We start from the raw sequence: 14,327 nt of genomic DNA, 5'->3' as shown, positions 1-14,327 counted from the left end.
GCTCAGTGTCATGATGCCTCTTTTTACAGATGGGGACAGGGAGTCAGTGCCAATAGAACCCAGGAGTCCTGACTTGTGACCGTCTGCTCTACCCCCTAGATAAGTGTTGCCCAAATGGTGGGTCGCAGGAAGGTTCTAAGTGGGTCACCACATCTAGGGCCGGATTAACCCATCACGGGTCGTTTGCCTAAGCAAACGCACACTTCTCCTGGCCGGAGGCAGAAGGGAGTTCCTGCAGGGGTGGGGTGAGCCCACCATGAGCCCAGAGCTGGGCCCAGCCCTGCGGGATAGGAGCTGCTTGGTCAGTGCAGGCAAGACTCACTTGGGTTAGGGTTGCAGTGCCAGGGCAGAGGGTGCATATATGTAATGGTGGGTCGCAAAAATAAGTAAGACAAAATGCAGTTGGCGATTCACCTTAGGAAAAGGTTTGGGAACCAATCCACTAAACCACCCGCCCATGCAGGCTGTGGAACTGAACCCAGGGGTCTTGACTCCCAGTCCACTACTCTAATTGCTAGCTCACACTGGGATAGCCCATCATCCGTAACCTGGGGAAGATGGCGGGTGGTTCAAAGCAGAATTTTTTCTCCAGACTGCTGTGTCTGAAGACATGTCGGGGTGGAGGGAGAAGGAGAGAGATTCGAAATGAAGAAGGCAGGAGGTACACAATTCAGCAGCAGGAGCAGTGAATCTGGCAATGCAGGGAAGGGATGTTTCCTTGTATATTTAGGGAACAGAGTGATCAGGGGGAATGAGGTACCTTTCCCACTCAATCAAGACATGCCACTCCCATGAATTGTGACACTACAAAGTGTCCTACAGAGGTCAATCCAGAGCAGAAAAGTGCAGCAGGGGAGAGGACTTGTCCAACTCCCATCCCGCACAGTCCTGTTAGCGATTCACTTCTGACCCTTGCCTCTCTCTTCTCCAAGGTTTGCAAACTCAAACACCTGGGAACCCATGATGTTGATAAACAAGGAAGCAAGAGAAAGGATGATCTTGTGTTTAAGGCACAAGCCTCAGAACCAGGACTCCCGAGCTCCATCCGTGGCTTTCGGACCATGAGCAAGTCCCTAAATTCTCTGCACCTCAGTCTCCCCATTTGTAAAGCGAGGCTAATGTTACCTATCTGATGTGGAAGGTGTAGGGTACATGGAGACACTGTCTGAACAGGTGTATTGTTTTTAAATACCATATCTTTGCTCCCCAATACATACACGCACACACACAGACACACACCCCAATCAATCAACAGCTCTGGACAATAATCCAGTCCAGAGGCCCAGACAATGACTTACATTTACGGAGTGTTTTTTCATTCAGAAAGGTCCCAAGCATTTTAATATTATAGTGGGTGGGATCACGTCAAAACTGGGCTCAGGATGGAAACTGCCTCATCCCCCTTCACTACAGAGTTGCTGCTGTATTAGCAAACAATTCTCACACCACTAAAATGCAGTCACCTCTGTGGCAAAATACAGGGTGCTGTTTAAGTATGCCCAATAACAGCACTGCATTTGGGAGAAAATGGGTCCAGTGAAAACTGCAAAGAGTATTCGTGGAGGCAGGATGCAATTAGCTCAAAGGGAATTTGTCCAGGACACCTGCACTAACACTACAACGCTTGCAAAAAGAGCCATACATGCCCCAAGGGCGATAGGGCACTGGAGTACAAATCAAAAGACAGTGGGACATTCTCAGCGATGTCAAAGCCCTTCTGTGCTACTCTGCTAGCATAAAGGGGCCTTAAAGTGTGTGGAAAGGGCCCCTGAGAAAAGACACTGCATGCCCAAGTGTGAGTTAGTGAAAGGGGCTCCATATGGTGGACCCTGCTCCCAGCCCCTGGCATGGGGGTCAGAGGCATGGGCCAAGCGTACTGTGCTATAATTATTCTTTGCTTCCCATGGTCTGTATGGGACTGGGCAGGTCCGTGCACGGTTCCAGAATTCAGGCAGCACAGAAGGGCTTAAACCCCCCTTCCCTCCAGCATGAAAATGGAGTAACTGAGAATCAAGCTCTAGGGTCTGGTCCTGGCACAGCCACTGACTTACGGTGTGACCTCAGCCAGGCAAGTCACAGCCCCACTTCGTGCCTCAGTTTCCCCCATTGGTAAAATAGGAACAATGATACTGACCCACTGTTATAAGAAACTTGAGATCTATGGGGGGGGGTAAAGAGAGAGATGCATCATCATCATCTATCCTTGGTACTTGTATGGCCCTCAGCGGGGCAGTATCTGAGCACCTCAGAATCTTTTTTTAAAAGCATTTCTCCTCACAACCCTCCGTGAGGCAGGACAGTGCAGATGGGTAAACTGAAGCACAGAGATGCTAGGTGACTTGCCCAAACTCTCACAGGAGTTTCCTGTGGCAGAGTAGAAAACAGAACTCAGGTCTCCCAAGTCCCAGATCAGTACCCTAACCACCGGGCCATCCTCCCTCTCTCATGACCTACAGGTGGGCAAGGCCTGAGTTTTACATATCAGGCAAAAGACACAGACCAAGAGTTTCAGAAGTGCAATGGCTCTCAACCTTTCCATACTACTGTAACCATTTCAGAAGTCTGCTTGGTCTTGCGTACCCCCAGGTTTCACCCCACTTAAAAATTACTTGCTTACAAAATCAGACATAAAAATACAAAAGGGTCACAACACACTAGTACTGAAAAATTACTTACTTTCTCATTTTTACCATGTAGTTATAAAACAAATCAACTGGAATATAAATATTGTACTTACATTGCAGTGTATAGTATACAGAGCAGTATAAACAAGACATTGTCTGTATGAAATTTTAGCTTGTACTAACTTCGCTAGTGCTTTTTATGTAGCCTCTTGTAAAACTAGGCAAATATCTAGATGAGTTGGTGTACCCCCTGGAAGATCTCTGCCTACCTCTGGTTGAGAACCAGTGCACTAGAGGTTTGGGGGGGGGGCCAACTTGAGATCTCTTAAAGGGGCCTGATTATCAGACAGCACGGAACCCCTCTTTCTCTTTATGGTGTCTCTAACTAGGCATCCAAAAGCACTACTCACTTTGAAAAATCGAGGCCAAGGTCCATAGAGAAAAAAAATTGCACCAGCTAGTAGCTTATTTGGTCTTTTTTCCATTCGTTCCAGAGCACAACCTGTGCCAGCTTGATACCAATTTTTAAAGAGGGAACAAAGAATAATCAGGGTAAAGACCCTCTTTGTAAGTTAACTCACATCCTCTACCAAAAGGAATGAGGAAATATTTAAAGGGGAAACATAGAAGCCAAACAACCCGGGTTTACTTAGGAATAAATGTAGCCAGACAAATCTGAAGGGTTTTTCTATTTAAACAAAATACATAATGTTAGACAGAAGAGATGTGGTGGATACAATATATCTGGATTTCAATGAGGCATCTGATACACAGTGCCACACAATATCCTAAGGGGGAAATTAAATCAAGCTGGCTTGGACAGAAATACGATTACATGGATCAAAAGCTGGCTATTGAACGGCAAGAGGAAGGTAATTAATTATACATGGTGGCTCACCTCGCTGGCAGGGGGAGTGGTGAGAGGTGCCCATGGGGTCCCACTGGGAGGGGTATTAAGTGTCATTTTGGTTAGATGACTTTTGCAAACTAGCTAGAAGACACAGCAGAGGACACGGTGAAATGTGTAAGATGATGCTAAGCCTTGAGGCGAAGGAGAGTCAAGGGAAGTGCAGAAATAAACACCACAGGGATGGACAGATGATAGAGTGGCCTGGAACTAATAAAATGAGGCTGACTGTGGACACATCCCAGTGAATGCAAGTGACGAGTAATAATCATAAACATCAAGTGCCCAGTGGGAGAAAAAGCCTTATAAAGCAGCAATGACAACAAATCGTATGCGCCCATCTTGGAGGCACCCAAAGCACTTTGTAAACTGTCTTGAAATTGCTTCTCTATTAAACAGCAGCCGTTTAAAAGCCACTCCGCAACTTTCCACAGCCAGGAGACCAAGTGAAAATGAAACCCTGAACTGGAGAAGCATGTTTCATGAATATACCCGGGGCACACTTTGGCAGTGAAGCAATTAATAATCCCTTCCACCGAGGACAGGGTAGCTTGGGGAGGCTGAGTGGAGAACAGCTGTGCAGGTGAGGGATTTCATACCCAGCCCTCGTGAAGTTGCTTGGTCAACTTTGTGATGAGAGTAGGCCTCGGTCCATTTCCTTGCAGACCGGTATCCACAGCACAGAGCCCACCAGCACTCGCTAGCAGCAACCAGGCCAAGGACTGCCTGGACCAGAGAGGCCCAACTCCCATCTCACATGCACAGGTGGTCCCCTTGGGTCAGGGAATAGGAGGAGTTAGTGCTGCTATTGGAGGCTCTGAATTTGCATCCCCAGCTCATGTTCAAGGCCAGCAGGGGCTAGAAGCGCCCAAAGAGGGGGAAGCTGTAGGGACAAACCTAGAGATGAGCAGGATGGGAGAGGGAGGAGTAGGAAATGAAAGCACAGAACGGCTCTCAGCCTAGGGCATTGAATAAGCTCTGCTTCCGCTCCAGGATGAGTCTGCCTCTCTCTGCCAAAACAGAGGCTGGGTCCTACAGGATGCCGGTAGCCCACTCTGGGCCCTTCAGAGTCAGAACAGGCTATCTACTGGGGAGGAGGGGGTCATGTGATGTGCGCCGAGCCATGACCACCCACCTCAAATTACAACGCAGGCTTGTCCCGGACAGACACTGTAAACCAGAACCTGCTTCCCTTCCTGCACCAGGCAGAGGCTGTACGTCGCTGCAGCCCGCGAGAGCAGACCCAGGCAGTGCAGACAGAATGATGGCATCTGTCCCCCATGCCCAGCAACGTGGCCTTCCATCCAGTCCAGACCCTGCTTTCAGCGATGCTGACGTAAAGGTGGAACAGCTGCGCTGACTTCAGTGGAGTTACTCCAGATTCATGGCATCGCGACAGAGCACAATGCAGCCCCTCTCCATCCAGGGTCTCACATGGCCCCTTCATCGCCATAGTATCAAAGCCCCCAGCAACGTTTGCCTCCTCACACTGCCACACGATGCCCAAGGGCCCCACTCTTCCTGACTCCAGGTTTGCATTTCTCCCTCCTTGCTGATGCAACCAAGAGGTGAAAGAGAGAGAGGACCTGGGGGGGGGGTGAACTCCGTCAGGTGCCGAGTGCCTTTACATCCCTTTGGGGGGCTGACGGTACTCAGTGCCTTTCAGGATCCAGCTTGGGATTACCATGAAAGCATCTGAAATATCAGCAGATCAAAGACAACTGGAAACACTGGGGAGTCTACACAGAAACATGCACTGGCACAGAGGATCAATGCACAGATTAGCAGGTAGCAAGGTTACCTCACACCACTGTAAAATATGCTAGGGGACAGGAAAACCATCCATGGTGTATCTTGACTGAGAACCTTATTTACATGCTGGAATAGCCCAGAGTCAGCCATCAATGCCTATAAGTTGGTGTAGTTGGGCCAGGGCTGACCCCTATGCTTAGTTAGGCAAGTCGTGCCTTGAACGTTGTTGATAAGAATGCTGTAGTTTGGCGTGACTGGATTGCATATGCCAAGTAAATAAACAGAGTTTAAGCCCAGAAGAGACCACCAGATCCACCAGTCTGACCTCCTGCATATCACAGGCCATCCCCTCTCCCCCCCAAGTGCAAGCTGGGGTTTGCATCTAGTGAGCTAACCAGGTATCGATCTTGATTAGCTCAGTGGGTGCAAACTCCTGCATATCCATCTTGATACCTAAGAGGTCACCATCATTGTTCATTATTTCTATGCCAGTAGCACCTAGAGGCCCTATACTAAGGTCAGAACCACACTGTGCTGGGGGCTGTACTTGTGCAGAGCAAAAAGGCAGCTGCTGCCCCAAAGAGCTAATAAAATGAGGCTTACTGTGGACACTTCAGAGCTTTCACTCTGCACACAAGATAAGAGACAACAAGCAAGAGTCAAACAATGATGATTTAGTTGGGGTTGGTCCTGCTTTGAGCAGGGGATTGGACTAGATGACCTCCTGAGGTCTCCTCCAACCCTAATCTTCTATGATTCTATGACTGTGATCGCTGGCCACTGGTCTCTCAGTGGGGCTGTCTGTGAGCACAGACATGGCCTAGGACAACCAAGAAATCTGCGCCACTGAGTGCCTCCCTCCTTCCCCTAACTGTGACCTTGCTTTACAAGAAACAGGGGGTGGCGGTGAGCAGAGAATTCGGCTATTTCCCCTTAGGAAATTCCTCAGCCAATCACCTGAAGAGAGGGAGAGGTGAGGGTGAGGGGAAAAGGGAAGCCAAAGTGAGGGCAGGCCCCTGATGTGAAATGGGGAGGGGGAAATTAGGCCTGTTTTAAAATAGCCCAGCTGGTTCTGCTTGGCTTCACCCTCGGTAATGCTCAGCAGCTTCCGCTTTCGCTCTGACTCACCCGCAGGGTGGGGAGAGGCTAACAGGTCTGACAGAAGGAGAATGAAAACCACTGGAGTCACAAGGGCCATGAAAACCGAAGGCAGCAAGCTCAGCCTGGAGAACGGCCACCACAGACTAGGCTCTCATGAACCCTTCTGAACTAAGCGGGGGGGAAAAGGGGGGTCTTTCCCAGGGTGCTGCAGGATGTGGTGCTGGTGATTCACTAGGGGGTGCTCTTCCCTCCGAGAGTGAACCAAACCACTGGCCCATAGCAGTGCTTTCTTTCAGGCCAGACGCACAAGTGAGGTCCCCACGAGCTGTGGACCATTAAAGATTCTTGTAATTCTTTGCAAGATGAGAGGCATTAGCCTCAGTGTCATCCAGTAACATCCAGACCAAGTACCGTCTGGCTCCCTACATTCTCACAGAGAGACCTGCAAATCTGGCACAAGACCAGTCTATGTAACCTCTGCTACACGCATCTTGTACTGCCCTCGATCATGTGATCTCAGCCCCTGAGGATCATGAATAAGTGCTAGGGTAATGCAACATGCAGCTAAATGGGAACGGGATCCCAGGGAGATGGAAAAGCAGGCCCCATTAGGGAACCCACTCACTTAGAACAGGAAGTTTCCTGGCAGGGACACTGCGTGCATACAGCACCCAGCACGATGGGGTCCCGATCCTGACTGGGGACTCTAAGTGCTATCGTAATCCAAATGGTATTGGTCAGATCCTCTGATGGAGTCAGTTGGCATAGTCCCATTGGCTTTGCCATTTATGCCAGCTGGAGGCCTGGCCCAGACGGATGCAGGATACAGAGATAAGAGAGATTAGATCTAGAGACAAATAGCCATGGACAAACTAGATCGAAGTATAGACAGACAAGGTAGATTACAGCTCAGACCATTCTCAGGTGCCAGCTCTCACCCAGCCACCTTGCCCCATTCACTCCACCACTCCAGCCAAGTTCTCCACTTCTGTAACCCCTTCCCTATCTCTGTTAGCTCCGTCCCTCCCTGCAGTTACCATGTGATACCGGAGGGCAGAGCTCATGCCCATCTCATTGACTGGCTCCTACCCCGGAGCAGGAAACAAGTGACTCGCAGAGGGGCAGGCCTCTGGCAAGGGGGAGAGAAAAAGGGCCCTTCCTCGTGCAAGGTCTTACCTGCACTAGAGCAACCCCATCCGAGTCTAAATCCAGATTAAACCTGGACAAGGCCAGGGGGAGGGCCCATCCCAGTTAGGCAGGGCCTGACTTGAATCTAAGTAATTGCGCCTCCCAACCAAGCCAAGTCCCCAACAGAAAGGCACCACTTGGCTGCTCTGCCTCGGGCAGCAGCCTCCAGGCCCATCCTCAGGGCTTGTAGGGTGCATCAGCAGTCAGCCAGCAAGGCAGCGCTGCCAATGGGATTGGGTTTCCTTCCAGCTCTGTGACCGGAGCACCTGTTCCCATTGGCCCCACTTGGAACAGTGCCTCCCGTCAGTCACAGGGAGGTAAGGGCAGAGGACTCACAAAACAAAAAAGAGGGGAATGGGGGGAGGGAGGAATGGCAGGCAGGAAGGAGAGAGAGAGTATGTAGGCAATGGAGGAGAGAAAGGAATGGAAGAAGAAAACAGAGAGAAGGGAGAGAGGGAAGGGAGGGGACAAAAAGAGAACAAATGGGGAGTGGAGAAGGAAAGAAAGGAAGAGAAAAAGGAGGAAGAGAACAGAATTTCTTTGCCCTTTGCCCCAGAATCTGGGACAGGATCATCTGAAACAGAGCTCTGGACACCCACCCCAGAAGTCACCCTTCCTACTGGAAGCTCAGGGCAGGGGGCTCCAGCAAGCAGGGCAGTTTCTCCACCACCCTGGCAAGGATCATGTTCTCAGGTTACACTGGGTCTCAATGACCCCGGGCTGGTGCTACTGACCTGGGGCTGAGAAACTGGAGAGGAAGGAACTTAGAGGGGTCAGCCTCCAGGAGTCCTGTGGCTGCCCCAGGGTGGGAGAGCTAGGAAAGCTCTAAAGGCTGTGGGCTCCAGGGGCAGAGAAGAGAGTAGAGGAGGAGAGGCAGGGACCCACCATTCTTCTGGGAGAGATGCTTTCTCCCTGCAGCAGCATCTGCCATTGCACTGCTGGAGCCTGAATGGCACAAATGGGGAGCTGCAACCAAACCAAACAGCCCAGGTGCCTTCTATAAATCACTCAGCTCATGCTGTGCCCCTGGATGACCCTTCCCTGGATTCCAGGCTTCTATATATTTAGGAAGACCCTGGATTTCATGTCAACAGTGGGGCGAGGGAGAGGCAGCCAGGGCTAGAAGGAGGTCATATGAGGGCCCCCAAGAACACTCACCCACACAGTGGTAGAGGTGCCTGGGGCTCGATCAACCAGTACCACTCCCCTCCCCATTATCAGGTACCTCCGGCCCCAGGATGGGAGACCACTTTAAAGGGAGGGGAAGGCCGACAAATGCTGCTTACAGGGAAACGTTCTTCCTGATGCCTTTAACTCACCCCCAAACATATTCTTAGTTACACAGCAGGCACTAAGGGGTTAACACCCTATTCCTGTCCTGTTAGGGTCACTACCTGTGGGCTGGTCCTTACAGTCACTGATCTGTCCCATACTGGAAAGGCAATTCTATTACCGGACATACACCCACACCCATGCAGTCTGTAAACTTTTCTAGATAGCCTGTGTTGCTATGTCTGGTCTGACCCCACGCCAGACGCAGGATAACTTCCCCTTTCCCCTAGCTTCACTGCATCTCTCGCACCATGATGAATTATTATTTATTGTGTGTATTACGACAGCACCTAGGAGCCCCAGTCAGGGGCCAGGGCCCCACCATGCAGGCGTACGGTCTGTGTTTCTCAGAAGACCAGCTCCCAGTGGATGTAGATTCAAGTCCATCGAGCAATGCCGATTTACACCTGGTGATGAGACGGCACAAGCAGCTTTCAACAAGGGTGGGGGATTTGCAGCAGATTCTGCAGCCGTCCCCGCCAGACAGCATTCGAGCTGTTTCACAGTGCTCGGCCTCACAGGCGTCCGGCAGCCTATGACTCAGGGAAGCATGGAGTCATGCAGAGGGCAGGCAGTCGGGATGGGGAGACGGAGAGGTCTGGTCAGCTGTGGGGCTGGAATACCTGCACAGGAGTCCTGTTGGGACCTCGAAAGCTGGAGTCTTGTTCACACACCCTTACGGTCGTTGTACAGCCCACGAATGGTGACCAGAGGGTGGATCCTAAACTCAGATGGATTAGGGAACAGCAGGGAGACAGAGGGTCCAGAGTAGCATGGGCAGTGGAGAACGACAGGAAGCAGGCACAGAGCGGTAAGGGAGATGGAGCAGGAAGAGAGTCCTGACCAGCGGGAGTGGGCCAAATGTGCACTAGGAACTCGATACCCAGGGCTTGGTCCCTGACTACACTGCTGAGGGCTGGTGTCTTAACCCCTTGCATCAGCATGCTAGATGTCCCTGAGCTAAAGGGCTGCTCACTCCCCTACGCAGTCTCCAATGGCATCCATGCATTTGCTCCCTGCCTGGGGGATGGAGTAGCCCACTTGGAAGAAGTGATGCTCTGCAGTCCACGTGCTCTGCGTCCCAACCCCACTGGCTAGAGCTCAGGCTAACAAAGGCACTGTGTGTGCAGCCTTGAGCTACAAATGGGAGCCTCGCAGAGCCACAGCTGGGGGTCAAGCCAGGAATTCAACAGTGCAGAGAGCTGCTCCTCCCCGGCATGCAGGGCCTGTAACAGCCATATCGGGGTGGGGACTGGCTGATTCATACCTCAGGCTAACACAATGCTGATCACCCACTGGGTGCCAGCCAGGGACCAAGAGAGGAAGATTAGTTCCCTGCAGAAACTGGGGTATATTCCTTGCCTGAGCCAAGGTGCAGGGAGGTTGCTGCTATCACCTGTTGGGGAATTTCCAAGTTGATACCATGATGGCATTTGCCCTCTGGCAGGTGGGACTCTAGGAACACCACGTTGGGCCAACAGAGTTATGGCAGGAGAGAATCTGACTTATTTCTCTGATTCTCCTCACTTACCCAGACACTAATGTGGCTACTCCAGATTTATACAGGGATAATTTAAAGGACAATCAGACTCAGGCACATTGCATTTAAAATCCATTAATCCAAAAGGATCCCAGTGAGCTTAAGAAGTTGATCTTCAAATTCTACATGGGGATCACCTCACTTACTACTCAAATGCAGCTGTCTCTGGGGTGGAATGCTGCAACTCAAACAGCGCACACAAGGGTAGGTTTATATAATGTCTGTATGGTTCTGAATTTGGATTCAGATCCAAATTTAGCACTTTAGGACCTATTTCCAGAGTAAAGAGAAAAGAACACACACAAAAAGCAACAGCTTGGATTTATATAGCATGGATCACAGTTGGAGATCAGCTACACTAAGGGTCAGTTTTTCTAAAGAGCTGTGCTCCCCTTTAGGTAGCATAATAAATGACCAAATTTTCCAAAAGACACAGCATATTCAGGTGCTAAACCCTTTGGAAAACCTGGCCCCAATCCTGGGTGCTGAGCACTTGTAAATCTGGCCTTCAGATCTTTGGAAAATCTAGGATATACGGACGCTAGAAACGCTAGAAATGCACAGCTGCAGCATAGATACTTACTACAGCAATGGAAGGGATTCATCCATGGATGTAGTAAATCCACCTCTCCTAGCAATGTCAACACTGGGTTATATGGTGGCTTAATTATATCGCACAGGGCATGAAATTTTTCACAGCCCCTGGGCAATGTAGCTAAGCCAACCTAACTTTGTAGTGCAGACCAGCCCCTAGTCTTACAGGTTTGCAGGACCATGCCTTAAGTTTGTGAAGTGCTCTGGGATCCTTTGGGGGAAAGTTGCTGTGTAGACATAAAATACTAGACTTAATTCCAATCTCATCCATTTTACACCAGAGTAAATGAGACAATCATGCCCACTGTGATTTGTGGGGAGAGGAAGTTTGTAGCATGGGAACTAACAGCTTATTTCAGATATCTACAGTAAATTAAATTAATGGACTGAAATACAACAGCTGGTGCCAAAATAAAGAATTAATCTTCCTTAAAAGTATCTCACTGTTATTTACTGATGCACATTTTGTTGATGGATCTTTTTCATTTTCACTGGGATCATAATCTTATTGTTCTCATTTGCACCAGTGTCCATCTATAGTAATTCCACCAAGAACAGAACTGGTGTAACCAAGGACAGAACTGGAACCTGTCTCTGATCGGTTTTATCCAGCACACATCACCATGGGACAAAAGCCCACAGGGTCTGATTCCCCACCTGAGCTGTCACTTGCACCTGTGCAAAGTGAATACAAAGTAGGTACAAAAATGTTACCAGTGGTGAGAGTGGAAGGCTGTGCTTTGGGAGGACTTTGCACTCCTTATGCACAGGTGCAAATGACACTTGTTGTATAAGCACCAGAGAATCAGACCCCTGGAGTCGTTTTTACTGACTGTTTACGTATCTACCAACAGACTGCAACTCCCGGTGCATTAGGACAGTTGCTTGGCAACAAGTTGTATTTTCCAAAGTTGCACACAGCCATAGCTCAGCGACTGACCAGGTTTGTGGAGCTGCCTGTTACCAGGCACCGCTGCGCTTGCCCAGAAACTAATTATCGCTCAGTTGGCTCAGTACGCCCCATGCCATTATAAAATATGCCCCGCAGTTATTTATACAGAAGGAATGGCAGCCTAACACCCAGCGCTACTTATGGCTCAGCTTCTTCTTCACACAGCAAGGTGCTGCCGTTTTGATCTATCCATGCCCCCAGTCTCCTACCATCCAGATCTCCCAAGCATTGGGACCCTCCTTGCCACCGAATGACTCTGAGGAAAGTCTAAGCCACAGTCAGTGGAAACAAACAAAATAAAAATCAGGGCTAAAAATAAAGTTCGTAACGAGCCAGTTTCCAGATATAGCACATGCAAAGCACACAGGATGGCTCAGGTTACAGGCCCCCACCTTAGCCAAGGGGAACCAACTGCCAGCCTTATCGTGGTACTTACAAGGAGGCTGAAAAGGAGGTACGACAGGCACCCCGTGGGCCTCATGCAGGGTTCCCCTGCATGGGGGTGAATTTCAAGGCTTATATGAGACTTCACCAGTTCTTCATGCTGGCCCCTCTGCTCAGAATTTCACTCTGTGCGCACGGCATGTTCCAGACAGATGGGAGAGAAGGAGGGGATGCTGCCTCTCCAAACCCAATCTACGCTTCTGGTGAGTGACTGACAGAGATGTACACAGGCAGGAACACCATCCTGCATAGCAGAGGAGAAATTGGGCCTCATCAAACAAGACTCATTTAATGCACTGTAAATAATATATGCATAGAAGGACCACAGATAAAAGCTGTAAGGCAGATGGGCCAAGCAGTCACTTGGTGACAGGACCCCTGGATGCAATATGCTGGGCACGGCTGCCTGTCCCTGCCACGGATAATACACGCCTAGATGCCAAGACAGATGCTCAGCACCATTCTTTCAGGGCACAGTCTGAGTGTCCAGGGCAGAGCGGCTGCGCCATTACAGGGAGGTGAGGCTGTGTGATCTGGTGTCGCTGATACATCAGTTTTATAAGGAGTCTCTCTGACTTGCATCCCTTGGCATTGGGCACTGGATGCTACGCAGAGGCGGACAGGATCCCCTATGGAGTAACCGATTTGTCTGGAGTGTCCTACAGTCCTAGAGCACAGGCATTGGAACTAGGGGTGCTGTTGCACCCCCTGGCTTGAAGTGGTTTCCATCATATGCAAGGTTTACAGTTTGGTTCAATGGCTCTCAGCCCCCACACTATACAAAACTGTTCCGGCATCACTGACCACAGGGAGCCAGAGTGCCCGCCCCACAGACTGATCCACAGCGCCATGTACAGCAGGGCAAGCTTCCTACATACTGCCCCACAACCCTGCTCTCAAAGGATCTCTAGGGAGCAGAGGGAAGCCTCTCTGCTCAGATCCCCAACCCAAGGGACTAACTGTGGTGCCTTCAACAAGCCACAAAACTCATTCCACACAGGCCCGCTGAACAGATATGAACTGGAGGCCAAGAAGGAGGAGGCTAATCCCCTGAGCTACCCAGCTGTGGCTGATCATGGCATTTCATGAATGGAAAGATCAATTAGAATATTGACTCCCGAAGCAGTGGAAAGGTTGTTACAGGGAGCCAATGGGGAGTGGGGAAGGCCCAGTGAGTAGGGGAGATTGGATCTTCGACACTCTGTTTATGCTCCTTCACTGATAAACACAAGTGTTTAGGAAAGGAAACAGAAAAGAAATGAAAATAACTGTTTCTTTATACTACCCCAAAAAAAAAAAAAAAAATCTTCCTTCCTTGTTTCTCTTTTCTGAATGCCACTAAGGGAAGGAAAGGGCAGTGCCCACCAAGGGGTGGCTTGGCTCGGCTCGGCACCAAAAGCCTCGCACGGTTTTGGCAGAGGTCCAGGAAGCAGACCCAAGAGACATACAGACATGCCTTAAAAAAACAGGGGCACCCAAACTCAACCCAACCAAGCAGCTACTACTGGCTCAGAGCCACACCCTGTTTGCAGGGCCCTAAAAAAAGCACAGGCGATCACCACCATCCTCGAGTTTAAAACACAGGGATGGCCCATGGAGACTCCAGGGCCCAGTGACACAGGCCCCAGCTCAGGGTTTACAAGTTGGGGGGGGTCAAGTCACAGGCTGACGGGGTGGGGGAGGGCAATCCGAGAGTCCCTGCTCTAGGTTTGTGCCACCAGCGATGGGCGCCTGGGATCCCAGAGCCAGGAGGAGTCAAGGAGGGGGCTCCGCTCACAGTTGGGCACAGACACCACTGCACCTCTCAACTGGTTATTCCAAACTGAGCTCACTGCCACGCTGCAGAGCTGTAACAAACGGGCCCTGCACCGCCTCCCAGCTGGCGCTCTCCAG

General features: G+C 50.4%; 1 protein-coding gene across 5 annotated transcripts in view; it reads right to left on the bottom strand.

Moving 5' to 3' along the window:
- Positions 1-14,327, bottom strand: part of TFEB (transcription factor EB) — a 57,781-nt gene that overhangs the window by 20,981 nt on the left and 22,473 nt on the right. The window lies entirely within an intron of this gene.

Source organism: Dermochelys coriacea, chromosome 21 (assembly GCF_009764565.3).
Source record: "Dermochelys coriacea isolate rDerCor1 chromosome 21, rDerCor1.pri.v4, whole genome shotgun sequence".
NCBI classification, from domain to species: Eukaryota; Metazoa; Chordata; order Testudines; family Dermochelyidae; genus Dermochelys; species Dermochelys coriacea.
Note: the sequence above shows the minus strand (reverse complement) of the source record. Positions and strands in the feature narration are given on the sequence as shown.